The sequence below is a fragment of the Populus euphratica genome, unplaced genomic scaffold, assembly GCF_000495115.2.
Source record: "Populus euphratica unplaced genomic scaffold, PopEup_1.0 scaffold50.1, whole genome shotgun sequence".
Taxonomy (NCBI): Eukaryota; Viridiplantae; Streptophyta; class Magnoliopsida; order Malpighiales; family Salicaceae; genus Populus; species Populus euphratica.
This window is the reverse complement of record NW_011499870.1, coordinates 1,284,007-1,300,563: the sequence shown is the minus strand read 5'-3', so window position 1 is coordinate 1,300,563 and position 16,557 is coordinate 1,284,007.

The window sequence follows — 16,557 nt, the reverse complement described above, 5'->3', positions numbered from 1 at the left end:
ATACAGGGATCAAAATAAAAAAGAAAGGTAAAATAGATAGAGGCTTTAGATTTTATATAAAAAGTTTTATTATGACACTTGTTTTTTGTTTTATGCATAATCGGTCCCTTTAATTGTCATAAATTTAATTTTGATAGTAAACTTCAATTCCTTTTATTTTAGTTTTTCTTGTGAGAGGAGAGAGAGAAAATCATTGAATTCTAGTTTAAAGAGATAAAATCATTATTTATATTTATTTTAATTATTAGAACGAATAAAATTAGTGTTGATAGGTGCCATTTTATGAGAAAAGTTTTATAATGGTCGTTTTGAGCCTTGATATTGCCTATAAAAACATATCTAAATCGACAAAAAAAAAAATTATCTAGTTTAATTTTGTAATTTGAGCCATTCTTTATGTTTATTGGGTTGCTCAAAATGGTGTTTACATGTTCTAGTACTAGTTATAGAGTGCTTTTGGCTTTAAATGAGTTGAGAGATGGGGTTTTTAGATAACAAAACCTTAGCTCAAATTTTTAGGCCATAATAATGGTGATTGAAATATGAACTAGCACACAATGTGTTATTTGTCTTTTTAAAAATATAGATGGATAATAGGTTGTTAGTCTCTTTAAATATGAAAAAAAAAGCTCCACGAGCATGTGCCTAGACTTAAATGTCCACCCGACTAGGTTACACTAAGTGCACTAGCTTATAGAGCCATAATATTAGGATTTTTTTAGGCCTTTTTGCTTTTTTGTTAATATAAATTTATAAAAAATAATATTAAACTCAATTAAGTTTATAATCTATATCACAAGTATAATGAGTTAAGTCACAATATCCAGTTTATTGTTTATTTTTTTATATTTAATGTATTTTTTTAATTTAAAAAATATAATTTCAATGTTTTTTATTGATGGTCTATTTTTTATTTAACCTGATATAAAAAAATACAACATCACCCTTTGTTATCTCAATTTCACGAGCATGTCAATTTTTTTTTTAAAAAAAGGATATTTCATACTAAAAATCACATGTGCTTTATTGTCATACAAATCTATTAAATGAAAAATAATTCAAAAAATAAAAATTTTATTGAATACAATGACATGTATAATTTATATCAAGAGTTTGGTTAATTGACTCAAGTTCACTTTAATTATTTTTTAAAGAAAAAATGAGTGCTTTTTATTTTTATTAATGTCATTATTTGATATTAAATTAATTAAAATTTTAGTTTTTCATATTATTTTTTTTAAGATTACCCCTGCAAACTTTCCATATCAATTTTAAATTTATGGTTAAAATCGTTTTTGTTCTTTTAAAAAATACACGAGGAACACATAAACTTTTTTTTGTGTTTGAAATAAAAACTACTCTAACCAATGGCATAGCGCGGGATCTTTGAGTCGTGAGCTCTAGGATCAATTTAGATTTTTTTTTAAACATACATTTTATTTTAAAAAATCATTAATTTTAACCTAAATGAATTTAAATTAAATTTTATGAAGTTAATTTAATTACAGCATAATTCATAGAGTTACTAGAATTTAATCGGGTTAATGTCAAAACAAGTTTTAATTTACGAGTTTCTCAAGTAAACTTATCAATTTTAGTTAAATTTAATAACCATGGTTTCTATTTACATGATAATTTATCTTTTTAAAAAGTTTAATTGTAAATTTTGATTTCAACCGGAGTACTGGACCAATTAGAATTAGGGAGGCTGAGTTTTGATGGATTAATTTTTATATAATGGCCCCCATTTATCGTTTTACATGATAATTAGGTCTGTTTATTCATGGTTCTATTCAAATTAATGAACATAACCAGGCACGGTAATTTACTACACACACACTCTTTTCAGCTATGTTTAATTCGTGTATTTATATATATATATATATATATATATATATATAAATTATATATACATTCGTCCTTGTTTGGTTTCGCCAGTGAATTGTAAGAAGACACACAGCATAAAATATAGTCCAGCTTTTTATCTATTTAGGATGTCTTTGAAGATGCGGTCGAATTAATATTTTATTTTATTTATTTTAAATTTATATTTTAGTGTTTTTTATCATTTTAATGTATTAATAATAAAAATAAAGTTCAAAATATTATTTTAATATATTTTAAAATAAAAATTACTTTAAAATATTATCATACTTTGAATGTGTAGGGGCATACAAATATCATTGATCTATTCAATTTTCTGGGATTATTGGGAAGCTGAAACCTAAGACATTGATTTATTTATTTTTTCCAACACAAATAGCATATATGCTGACATTTTCTCTTCTTTTTTCCAAGACGAAATATAAAAATTCATTAACTAATTACTAATTTATTAACTGATAAATATGTGAGAAATTTATTTCCCCACAACAGAACGAGTGAAACCAAACCCGATATATGATTTCGTTAAGCCTACAAAATTACAAATAGATCCCAAAAGAAAAAGGGATCTGTGAATTTAACAGATACTTAGGGCGTTTTAAGCTGCATGGAACATGCACAGTGGCAACAGCTGGGCCCACTTTTGATTCCAAGGCTGCATAAGAAAAGCGAGTTGGTTAATTAACTTCGTTAATTTAGTAATTTTTTTATTAAAAAATACTAAAAAATATATTAAAACAATTTTTAATTTTTTAAAATTATTTTTATATTAGTACATTAAAATAACTTAATATAAAAAATAAAATAAAATTTAAATTTTTTAAAAATACTTTTAAAATGAAAAAAAAATTAGTGTTACAAGAGACAAGAGAAATAAAATTTATATGGTTTGAGAGAGGGAAATAAAAATAAAATATATATATATTTTAATAAATTTTTATCATTTTAAAACTTGAATGTATTTTGTTATTTGAAATTTAAAAAAAAAACATGGTCAAATGTTAAAAGATATCGTTTTTAATCAACGACAACCTACACCCAATGAACAAGGATTCAGTGGAGGAAAGTCGAAGATTCCCATGAAATAAAGTATGAAATGGATATCTTTAAGTCCAAGTAAATTAAGATTGATTTGGTTGAGCTCATAAATTTGGGATTATTCGTTTTTTGTTAAGTAATCAATTTTTTTGGTGCAATGATCCATCATCCAATGTTCATCTAAATTTAATTTAAGATCATTAGAAACACTTTTTTCATGAAAAAGAAAACTCGAAATTTGGTAGTTATGTGTAAATAGAACGCTTTGGTATTTTTATTACAATATTGTTATTCAAATCTTTTATATATATATATACACAAGAGAAAGAGAAAGCGAAGAAAAGAGACATTGCTTTAAAGAAATATATAGAAAGCGAAAAAAAGAGACATTGCTTTAAAGAAATATATATAAATATATATAGAGAGAGACGGAGAGAGAAAAAAAGTTTTATTTTGAAAAAAATATTTGAGAATATAAATATGATTAATTTTTATTAGGAAATGTATCAAATTAATATTTTATTATTATTTTTTAAAAATTATTTTTGATATCAGTGTATAAAAATAATACAATAATATTAAAAAATATTAATTTAAAATAAAAATATCTTTTTTAAATCATAAAAATAAATTGTACGAATATTTTCTGTTTCTGTGGGCTAATCAAAGCATGAGAAGTTGAAGAGGCCCAGGCCATCTAAAGCAGAATCCAATATGCATTGCAGCAGCAGTGGCACCTTGCGCTAGCTCAAGAGTACAATTTTTTCGGTCCTCGTTAGTCAAGAATTTACAAGACCAATGCCAAATGTTCTTGAAAGACTAGATTAAAACAAATTAAAATAACCCTTTCGAGATCTGCAATCTTCCTTTTGATGCCCACAAAAGCAACAATTTGATGGCAAATTTTGTTCTTAATCCAACAATTAAGCATAGCCTAACCTAAGCATCAAAATCTCATGGAGGAGACCTTCCTGAACAAAAAATATAATTTTTTTAAGTAAATATATAATGTTTTTTATCTATAGTTGTAGTTATAGTTATTTTTTAAATTATTTTTCATGTAAATATATTAAGATAATATTTTTTATTTTTAAAAAATTGTTTTTAAAATTAACATATTAAAATAATTTAAAACATATAAAAAATAAATTTAAAAAATAAATTGAAAAAAAAAGAAGATTTTTTAGAACCGCGTTTTTGAACACTAATTCTCTACGCCATGGGATTTCTTGGAGGCGCCTCCAAGCACGTGTGGTTTTTATGAAAAGTGGAACCATTTCCTTCTTTCTTTCTTTCTTCTTCCCTGGATTCTATCATTTAGACGGTGTTGGATTGACGAGAAACAGTTCAGACAGACAAGATAAAAATATTTTAAAATATAAAAATAAATAGAATAATAGCATACTTGGACTGGGCTACACTGGTTGCTATAAAATCTTTAAAGTGGCTTTTATTAACCAGGCTTTCATGTATCTATTTGTATCGATGCGGACTTGCCGTAGCAAATCACATGTGATAGATTTTCCAAGGAATAATCTTGGTGTTATCCCGTTGATATTAGCATCGCTTGAGAGATGGAATGGAACAGTAAAAAGGGCGTGGCGAATCAAATGATACCTTCTAGTCAAGTTTTAACTCTAGTCGGGTTAATCAACTTTGATGACTTGGGAACAGAAAGGGACTGGCCATTACGTCGTTGCAGTTTCTTGACGTCGTTAACGGTCCTTCTAGGGTAGTGTGTGGGTTTTAAAATATTAATAAAAGGTATATCCGTGCGCTAGGTTTATAAAATAAATATATTTTAAGGTGCCATGATTATAAACTAGTATTAAATAAATAATAAAAATTAAAAGTGAAATGAAACTAATATTCCGTAAAGAAAAAAATTACATTGGTTATTAAAAATTTAAAGGTAAAATAAAATGAGTTATATCAATTTATAATGTTTTATGAGAAAAGTTATAATATTTTTTTTATATAATTTAACTTTTTACTATATAATTTAATTTTTTTATTAATTAAAAACATCAAAATTAATTTCTCAATCAATTTAATATTAAAAAAATAAAATAAAAAAATAATTTTAAAACAAATTATAACAAAAAAATATTAAAAAAAAATCATGTAGAGAAACACTATAATTCTTTCTCCATATGGTTTAACTTTACTTATAATAATTACTTTTAATTTTAATATTAAAAAATAAAATTAATAAAGATAATTTTAGAAAAAATTATGTAGAGAAACACAATAGCAATCTACGATTTTTTTTTAGAAAAGTTACAGTGTTTTTTCCAATAAAATCTACAAAGATAATTTTAAAAAAATAAAAAAATATATAGATAAACATTATAATAATCTACAATGTTTTAAAAAAAAGCTCAATTTAAAAAAAAAATCAATATTAATAAAATAAAATTGTTAAATACTATTTTAAAAAACATTATAAAAAACATGTAGATAAACATTAAAATAATACATAGTGTTTTATAAGAAAACTATAATACTTTCTTTACGTAATTTAATTTTATTATAGTTAGTTTGTTTTACCATAAACATGCTTATTGTTATGATAATAATTGTTTTTTTAAAGTATTATTTTTAAAATTAAATTAAAATATTAATTTTTTATTTTTAAAATTTTATTTTTAATACTCAAATAATCTAAAATCACTAGTATTAAAAATAAAAATATATTATTTTAATATATTTTTTAACCTAAAAAAACTTTCAAAAACAACCATCACTTCATGAAGGACCCAAAAACATTCGAGGAAATTGATAGAAAACGACGAAATTGTTTGCATCTAACTCTTGTAGCGTTGTTTACAATAGGTTAACGGTTCATGAGTGTGTTGTACAGTAACAATGCATGATGAATGTTGATTTATTAGTAGTAGTTTTAATTATAATTATAACTTAACCACGTGGAATGACGTGGCCACTGAATAAAAAATTATCTAATTATTAGAGTTTGGTTTTAATTATATGATTGTTTAATTTTTCTTCGATGAGATTTTAGTAGAGCTGACTCCTAATGATTTCTTAAAATATTTAACTCTAGAAAACAACCCGTTACGAAGCTGTTTTTGACGTGGAGAATAAAAATTATATAATTTGGTAAATTTATATTTTATCCCAATGTATAATAATTTGTGGTAATTGGTAAACAAAGCAAATCATGCTGACTTATTGAATCTGTAAATTATAATATCGAAAAATTAATAATTTGAATTAAGAATATAAGCATAAATACGTGGATCATTGCTTGTCACGACAACTTATAGACCGTGTCTGCCAAAATTAAGATTTTACAGCATTAATATACACTAGTTTCGTTGCCCGCCTACTGTCGCGGGAATTGTTTTTTAGAATTAGTTTTTTTAATTAATAATATAATAATAAAAATGAATATTCTTTGAAAAAAATAAAATTGTAGAAGATTTTTCTTTTTTAAAATTATATTTTCTGGTACATTTAATTTTTTCTTACAGAAAAATAGTTTTTCCTTAGCAATATATTTCATTGAATAAAAGGTCTAAACAATTAGAAGAAAAAAAATCAAAAGGCTACCATAAAAAAATATTTTATCAAACAAGTTATTCTTTTATTGTTTATGCATTTTTTTACCAAAATATTTTTTTTAGTAATGCCATGTTTTTTGAATTAAAAAGGAAATTAAAATGTTTTTTTTGTAAGAAATTAAATAACCAAGAAAAACACATCTCTTCAATTTAAACTACATTTCATTATTAATATATTTATTTTCTTAAGATTAAAATTTTTTTATCATGAGTATTGTTTTAGAAATAAAAAATAAATTATCATGATATGAAAAGTAAATTTCAAAACAAAAAACATGTTGAAAATCATATTTTATATTATATAAACAATCGAAAAAATAAAATGAGAGTTAGATTAAGAAAATCATTTAAAAACTTCACAATAAAAACATAACAAAATATAAAATTTAACTTCGACCACAAACCTATATAAAAAAATGTATAGCATGTTCATATATAATAATTAACAAAATTATTTCCAATACATAAAAATATTATAATCTAGTCTAAAAATAAATAAATGAATGATATTTAATGGAATGATATCTTAAATATAATTTTATTTATTTTATATAATTAATTTTAACTAGAATTTAAAATAATAATAATAACAACAATAACAATAAAAAAAAAACTTTTAAAAAAGAGCCCACTTAGACAACACAAATAAGTTTGATCCAATGAAAAGAATATTAACTCCATGCATTTGACTTTCTTTTTTCCTTTTTGTTTAATAAGATGAATCATCCTATTTTTTAAAAAATCAAAGTAGATGATACATTATTTATTTGTACAGAAAACAATCATTTAAGGTTGCTAGAGTGTTAGGTTTCAACTTTTTTATATAAAAAACCTTATTTTCAATATTTTTTCACTTAAAAACACTTGAGAAATATTCTAAAAACCTTAATAAATTTATTTTTATCATTATACCACCCTTTAATCTATATATATAAAAGAAACCAAGTAAAAAATTTATCAAGACATGATCAATTTTTTTATAAAATAAAGGACAATAAACATTTTATTGTATTTTAGTGGTTTTTTATTTTTTTTAATTTATAAACTAAAACATAAATAAAATAAAATTTTATATCAAAACAAAAAAAAACCTAAATCTAAAAGGACAGAAAATAAGTTAATAGAGAATATTTGAACCAAAATATTTTTTTACGTGAATTTGAGCAACATCCCACTTTTTTCCTTCTTCTTTCTTTTTTTATTTTGACCTTTTTTTAAAATCATGTTTTAAATTATCCCTTAATTAAATTCATAGATGTTATCAAAACTTTTAATTCTAAAAATATCTCATTAAATTATCCCTTAATTAAATTCATGGATGTTATCAAAACTTTTAATTCTAAAAAATACATAAATAAAAGAAACTATAAACTATTAAAATATCACAAACGATACATGCGAGAATGGAATTGAAGAAACAAATATCCAGCAATCAAGATGAAAATGTTTCCAATCTACAATCAATTATTAGTTTATTAGAAATAGAAATAAATTTTTTCAAATATTAAAAAATATTAAAAGTAGAAATAAATTTTTAATTTTATTATTAAACCTGGTGATTTAATAGGTTAATTTTAAAACATCACAACCTATTTTCCTACTTTTAGTTTTTAATTAAATTGCAGGGGGGTTAGTCTGATCTAAATTAATAAATTTTATGTGTCCAGATATAATCTAATAAATTGTAAAAATAGGCTTAGATTTTTTTGAAAAATTTTTTAAGATGATAATTTTTGTTAAAAAAATATTAAGATAATAACAAATTGGATCAATCTCAGTCCACAACCCATGTCATGAATTTCATTGAATTTAATAACTTCTTTTTATAAATTATTAATTTAATTACATGATAAAAATATATGGTCATAAAATTGAACACCTTAAAAATAAAAACTTATTTGAGGTAGTGACAACCATACAAGAAGCAAGCAAAAATAAACTATAAAGTTTATTTTTAAACCAATCTAATATTCAAGGGTAGAATAATAATAAAAAAGATCAAATGACCAAAAAGAAGAAGAAGCATATTCAGTTAGTAGATAAACTTGTCAAACCTATAAACCAAATAATCCGAGCTAGCACGCCAAACCCTTGAATCGGATCGTGAATTTCAATGGGATTATAATTTGTTTTTGTTTTTCAAAACTATTTTTTATTTAACTGTACTATAAAAAAATAGACAACCGTAAAATCAAACACCAATCTAATATCAAGACGTTGAAAACAATAATTAGAAAACAAAAAAAAGTTAAACTCGCTAGATTTGCGAACTAGGTCAACTAGCTAAATATGCAAACATGTCAATGAATTTTATAAAGTTTAATGACATAATTTTTATCTGAAACTATTTTTTTTTACAATGTGAGAGAGAATAGATGAAAAAATAATCAAGTTAGAGAGAGAGAGAGAGGACACTCCGACAAACTAATTTTGGCTTTGTATTTTTTTCTTAAACAAAAAAAATTAAAAAAATCAAGAGACAGATACAAATCAAGATAATATCACAATAGGGGTAATTTACTCGGTTGTATTTGATGATTTTTTTTATTAAAACCAATTTGAAATAAAAATATACACATATACAAGACTTATTGAATAAAATAAAAGGAAAAAACATATTATGTAGGATTGTATATATTAAAACTATTATAAGAAATAAATACTTTTTATTTGTGAAAACAAATAAATTATATTAATCTCTTAAAAAACTAAACATATCTAGTGTAATTAAAAAAAATCACTATTTAAAAAATAATAAACAAACTAAAAATCTCAAAGAAGTGAAAATCAAACTTAAAAAGATATTTTTTAAAATATAAAAAAGTTTAATTAAAAAAGAAATCAAAACTATACAACAAAAAAAGAGAAAATAACGAGGCTAGGCTAACCCGAGTCGGCATGATAAACATGTAATCTAAACATTAAAGGGTAAACTAATCCAGATTAACCTGAGAAACTCATGTTTTAGATCATAATATTGAAATAATTCAATAGAAAAGAAAACCACAAAGTTATTTCATAAAAAAACAACATTGAATGATAATGTCAAAAAAAAAAATCAATCCTTAACCTGGATTATTAGACTTGAAGCACCATGTATAACATAATCATGAAGTCCAATCCAGAGGAAATGAATGTTAAAGTATGAGATAAAAAAATATAAACAAAAAATTTAAAATAACAATTAAAATAATAAAGGTTAGAATTGAAATAAAAAATTAATTAAATGACAACAATAAATTTTTACCTTGAGATTTAAATTGAAAAGAATAAAAAAATTAAAAAAAAACAAAAACCCAAAGAAAAAGGATGAAAATAAATTTTTTTTTATTAACTTTGATTGCATAATAGAATTATAAACAATTAAACCTTTATAAAAGGGTTAATGAAAAAACAAGAAATCATAAGATTAGTGATTAAATTAAAAACACCAATACATGATTAAAAAAATTAAACATGTAGAATTTTTTAATTTGTTTTTTAAATTAAAAAAATCATAAATATAAATTGAAAAACCTATGCACGCATCCAATTAAATAAATCATAAACTAATATGTTAACAAATAAAAAATAAATTATTAATGATAAATAAAAATACAAGTGGAAAAATTGAGTAACAAGTCACTTAGCTTGATATGTCTAATAAGTTTGTTTATTAAAATCAATTTATAATATATATATATATATATATAATTTTTTAATAAAATTAAAAAATATTATGCAAGACTATACATGTTTAAATAATTATAAAAACAAATATTCAATATAAATAAAATACATTAACAAAATTATACATAAATCATACTAACTTATTAACAAATTAAAAAATAACTGTTATTTGAAAACAAAACGGCTAAACAAGAAAGAAGCAAAATCATGGGTAAGAGGTATTAATTAAAATATTAATTTATTTTTTAAAATATACATATAAAAATAGATATTAATTTATAATTTTTTTAAAAAATAAAATTAGTCCATATACCTAGCCTAAATAGAAAGGGTCTGTGCAGGACCTGCACTGTATTTTTTTAAGTTAAAAGGGTGGATGATATGTGGTCCATCCCAATGTGCTTTTTTTAAAAAAGACAATGCGTTGTATGAAATAATAAAATCCAACTACCATGATGCCTGAAAAAACATGATTCTTTTTATTTTTGAAAAAATAATTTTCAAACCTTTTTTGACAAAAAAAAATCCATAAAACACCATGGGAACCTTGTTTAACCAAATTATAACCTCAAAAAACACAAAAGAAAAATCTAAAAACCGGAAATCAACCTGAAATATGCAAAAAAAAAATAATCTAAAAACCGGAAATCAACCTGAAATAATTTTTTTTTCAAGCTCATATATGTTTTTTTAGGTGTTTTTAAGATTAAAAAAGAACACTTAATCTTAACCCCCTCGTCATACTGAATCTTTTGACACAAAAAATTGAATATTTTAGTGGCCTAAATTCCCCCCAATGACAATGTTTTATTTGTGAGCTGAGATCAGACGAGCATCTCTCTCATTCACCTATCAGGTATTTAATTGCTTAAAAAAATTAAGGATGAAAATAAAATTTTCAAACAAATTACATACTTGCCATTAATGTTACCCTTTTTTGTCACTTAAGTCCCATCCATTTCAATTTAACGCTTACTTTGAAAAAAAAACATGGCATTAGACTTTAGTATAAGCTCAAAAGAGCTCAAAGTTTAATTATCAAATTTTAAATATTGTTTTTAAAATTATGACTAATCACGTTGTTCACTGCAGTCCTAATCGCAACTTTATTAGGTTTTATAAATAACCTGTTTGATAGTATAGTTATTATTATTTTTTAAAATATTTTTTATATTAAAATATATTAACATAATATTTTTTTATTTTTTAAAAATTAACTCAACAAAACAATCCAAAATAAATAAATAAAATTAATTTTTAATTAAAAAATTAAAATTTTAAGGAACCCTACTTTATACTAGATGATGACGAGAGCCTTAACGGCACCATGGCCCCGGTACTTTTACCATATCTTTTAGTTTTATCGTGATGTAATTTGCATGGCATATGAACAGGTAAGCAAATAAACTCGACAAGACATCTTGGGCACATTTGCATACATGCAGAAACACTTTCTGTAGTCAATAGCATGATTTTTGTGTCCGGTATTGAAACTAGTTCATGTGTCGACCAAAAAAAAACAAAAAAGATGCTATTAATCACATGAACGCAACGGTGCCACAAGAATCTCATGGGGGGCACAGAAAATAAAAACAAAACAAACGAGTGATAAAGTTGAGCTGTCCAAACTTAATAATTAGCCTTTCGATTATTCAAAAAAAAAAAATGTCTAGTCAAACAACACAAGTATTATCTTCTTGGCAAAGACAAAATCAATTCTTCCATCAACAATCTAGTACGAATTTCAAACTTGTCCAAACGGGCCGATTAACTGAACCTGCAACCTAGTTAAATCAGTACACTGACGGCAGGTGATGGCCGTGACCGCTCGCCAGCCTTGTCGTTTGGTGACCCCTCTCCCTGGATAGGGGTAAATAAGTAACTGAACTATTCCCCCTTTTCCATGTTGCCCTTTTGTTTTTACTTCAATGCGTGTTCTCTCCACTTGCTTGCTTTTAGCAATATTCCGGTACCATTTGTCAGCATCTCTTTATTTTTATTTTTTTTTAAAAATTAAATTTTAATTTATTTGAATTTGAATTTTAAATTAATACTCTTTTAGTGTTTAAAAATTATTTTATTATTTCTATATTAACAATAATTTTTTAAAAATAAAAAATATATTATTTTTATGTATTTTTATGTAAAAAATATTTTAAAAAATAATTACTAATATACTTTTAAATATTCCTAGTGTAGTAATAACTGTTGTTTAAAATATTTTTTATTTAAAAATATATTAAAATATTTTTTTATTTTTAATTTTTACCTGTCAAAACAATTTTAAAAAATAATTTAAAGGAAAAAAAATTAATTTTGGGCAAAAACTCGACACAATTGCATTGCCATACACGCTCTCTATCTTTCCTCGTGTTTTACCCACTTCTGATAAAAAAAATAAAAAATTAACCACTGTACTACCTAACTTGCTATGGACTTTCTGCTTTATTTGAAACAATTTTTCTAAGTTACTGTCTTGTTATCTTAAAATAAAAATAAAAATGATAAAAAATATCTGGATAAAATAAATGAGATCGAGATATAGTTGTATTTAATAATATTATATAAAATAGAATAAATAAATTTATATATTATTTAATTGATAAGAGATAGATTAAAAAATTATAAAAAATTGTTACATACTTGATGTATATCACTATCAAACTTGTAATGTTTGAAATAATAAATAGAGATCATTGTTTTTTGGTTTATTTATTATTTTTTTAACAAACTTAAAATAATAATTTCTTCACTCATAAAAATAATATTAAAAAAATTATAATAACTGTGAAAGAAATAATTTGCAGCTATAATCTAAAATAGTTGAAAAGGTAACATAATAATTTCATCACGAATACATATTTTTGTTATCATTTAATCTCCACCCCTCCATTATTAAAACCAATTTATCTGGGAATATGACTAATTTATTTCTCTATATTATATATGTTTTAATTATTATATTAATTTTTCAACAATAATATTCTTTTTTTTTCTCCCGTGGTGTTAAAAACCTCACTCATCTTAGTAAAAATAACTCTTTTTCTTTAACACAGTCACTCGTTGGTTCAATGATTTGATTTAATTTATAAACAAATTAATCTACTCTAATTCATTCATTGTTACAAATTACTAAATTGTATAGAATAACTTATAATTTAATTCAGGCAATTGATTTTTCCATATTATTTTAATAAAGTAAAAAACCAAACTTTTTAACAATTATGTTGTTAAAAAATATTTTTAAAATTTAATAAATACACACACATGTAAAAAAGCATATTTGAGAATGGGCGAAATAAGAACATATAAAATATCCACGCTTCGGATCAAGCTCCAGCGCATGGGCTAAAAAATAAACAGATGACGTGTTTTTTACTTGAATGATGCATCATTTATTACTGTCCTTTTGACCTCTCATTGATTTTATTTTTAGATTTAGTGAACTCAAGGAAAACATTAATTTTTGGTTTTATTTTTATTAAAAAAGACATTTGTTGTAGTGGGCATTTCGAACCTTAATAATGTGATGAGGTCTCCCTGTTGTTTTGTCATCGAGTAGAATAAATTAAATGTGTTTATATTTTGGTGGTAGTGTAGTTGTGATTAGTTTTTTTTAGATATATTAAAATAATAATTTTTTTATTTTTAAAAAATTATTTTTAATATTAGTGTATTAACATGATTTAAAAATATTAAAAAAAATAATCTGAAGTAAAAAAATAAAAAAATAAAATTTTTTAAAAATACTTTTCAAATATAAAAATAAATAGGTTAAGAAAAGTGGAAAATTAAAAATTTAAGGTTGGGTTTTTAGTCGACAAGTGAGATGAAGAAGGATGAGAAAATCTACATGACCGGGAAAAAGAGGATAAATAAGAAGGACAAAGAGAGAGAAACTATTATAAGATTAATATAGTTGCTTTTAAAAAATATTTTATATTTTTTTAGTTACTTACTTATTATTGAAAAAGTTAATTAATAAAAAATATTTTTTAATTAAAAAAATTAACTTGATTTCTAGAAAAATATTTTTTTATTTTAGGTAGAAAATCATTTAACTTTTTAATTTGTAAAATTTGTTACTCGTTATTTTAATAAACTTGAAAAAAATATTAATAATTTATTTTTCTATTTATTTTTTATAATATAATAAAATACTAGAAAATATTTTTCAATTTATTTTTTAAAATACTATCCAATATCAAAAAATAATTCATTTTCTAATAATTTATTTTTCAAAAAAAATACTTTTTAAAATAAAGCTATTTTCTAGCAAATAAACTAAAATAAATAATAAAAACTCAAAAAAATAAGCTCAATTGCTTAATTACACGTGGTTTCTTGCATGTTGATATTAACATTGTAATGCAATGTATTTTTAAAAAATATTTTTTTAATATTAAAATATTTTTTAGATACAATATTAATTTGATATTTTTTTAAACACAACATATTTTTAAAATGTATTTAAAAAAAAAGTTATCTCACTCTTAAATATTCATTATCAAAACATGATAAATGTCAATGACGGTTGCTAAGTGTTATTGGCACTAGCATTTCCATTAATAATTTGATTTTTTGTAATTAATATTTTTTTTAATTGCAAGATATTTTTGTGTTTAATTAATAGATTTATTTGAGATAAGTTTTAAAAATATTATTTACATCAAAACAGTATATTGAGAAAAAATTCACCCTCGTTACCTCCTTTTAAAACATGTTAAACTTAAAAAAAAAAATAGTTTTTTTAAGAGTAAATACCCTATGTTAAAAGAAAAAAAAAAAAGATGTTCAAACCTGTGAAAAAGGTAACTATCAATGAACGCTTTCCAATTTACCGTGGTGACGAGATTTGTTTAGCATGGATGCATGAACCTTTCATTAATGGGATGAGATTTGGAGAGTAATTGATATATTTTTTTTAAAAAAATAAAGAACTGTATACATCAGTTGACTATTCATTCAAGGGGTAGGGGTGGGTATTAGAAAAAAATAAATCTAACTGATCAGATTTTTTTTTGATTAACGTGAGCTGTCCGGGTCAGCTTACACACACCACGACTAATCCCCATGACCTACTGAACACCCTGCAAACTCAGCAGGCAGGTAAGGCAATGCGGGGCTGACAGGCATGCAACTCCAAGGCTCGAACCCATGACAGCGGAAGGTGCAAGACGCCTACCACTACTGGGCCAATACCTTGGGTGCACACTCGGTTTAATTCATACAGTAAATTGATTGATTGTTTTACCCGTATCAGTCAAAACCATTCAAGGGGTTTCGGGTTCACCCGTAAGGCCAGGCCACGTATCAAAACTATGGTTGAAAGCACTGCGTCCGATCCCTTCCCATGGAACAACATTTCTAATGGTTACGATGATTGTTTCTTGTTTGTCGATGCTTATTTTTCTTTTCTTCTTCTCTCTCCCCTTTCCCATGAATTTTGTGCCTGCCATTAAAAATATCACATTTTTCCTTTTATTTTATAATATTTTAGGATTTTCTCTCTATGTTTTTTCAGTTTTTTTTATTAAATTTTAATTTATTTTTAATTTTATTATTAGATCAGTGATCTTATTTTTTTTAAAAAATTCACTTTTATCTTCTTGATTTTTTTTAGATTCTTTTGTAAATTTTATTTTTCTTTTCAATTTTTCCATTCAATCCAAAAGTTAATGATATTTCAAGTTTGGCCCTTAATTGTTTTATTTCTGATTTTGAATCTTAGCCCTATGTCAAATTTTAATTTATTTATAATTTTATTATTAAATCCATAATTTTATTTTTTTTAGTTTTCAAATTTTGTCCTCATTTTCTTGGTTTTTATTTTTTAGTTTGAATTCTCTTGTTAATTTTTTTTTTTAATTTTTGCTCTCATTTCAAAATTTTAGACTGTCCCCCCTCTCTCTTCAAATGAGATATTTATTCCCTTAATTATTATTTTTATTATTATTTTTTTATATAATTAATTTTTTTATTTTATCATTCAATAATTTATTTATTAAGATCTGGTGTCTGTGATTTTTTTAATAGTTTTTAGACCCAATTCATGAGCTGATTCAGGATAAGTACCATGTCGTAGGTCGAGTGAGTTGACCCATGTTAACTCAAATCAACCAAGTATTTTTAGTTTATCAGAAAATAAAAATAATATTATTTCAAATAAAAAAATAAAACAAAGAGATAACCAACTGGTTTTGACTTGGTTTGCTCCGAGTTTACTAGGATATGAGTCAACCCCTGTTTTTAACTATTTGACATTTGATAAATTTTCTCTAATTTCTATTGAAACCTTGTTTAGCCCAAGCCCCGACATATCGACATATCTAGGTAACATATCAACCCGTCAGATCAATTCAGTTTTAAAATATTAGCTTTC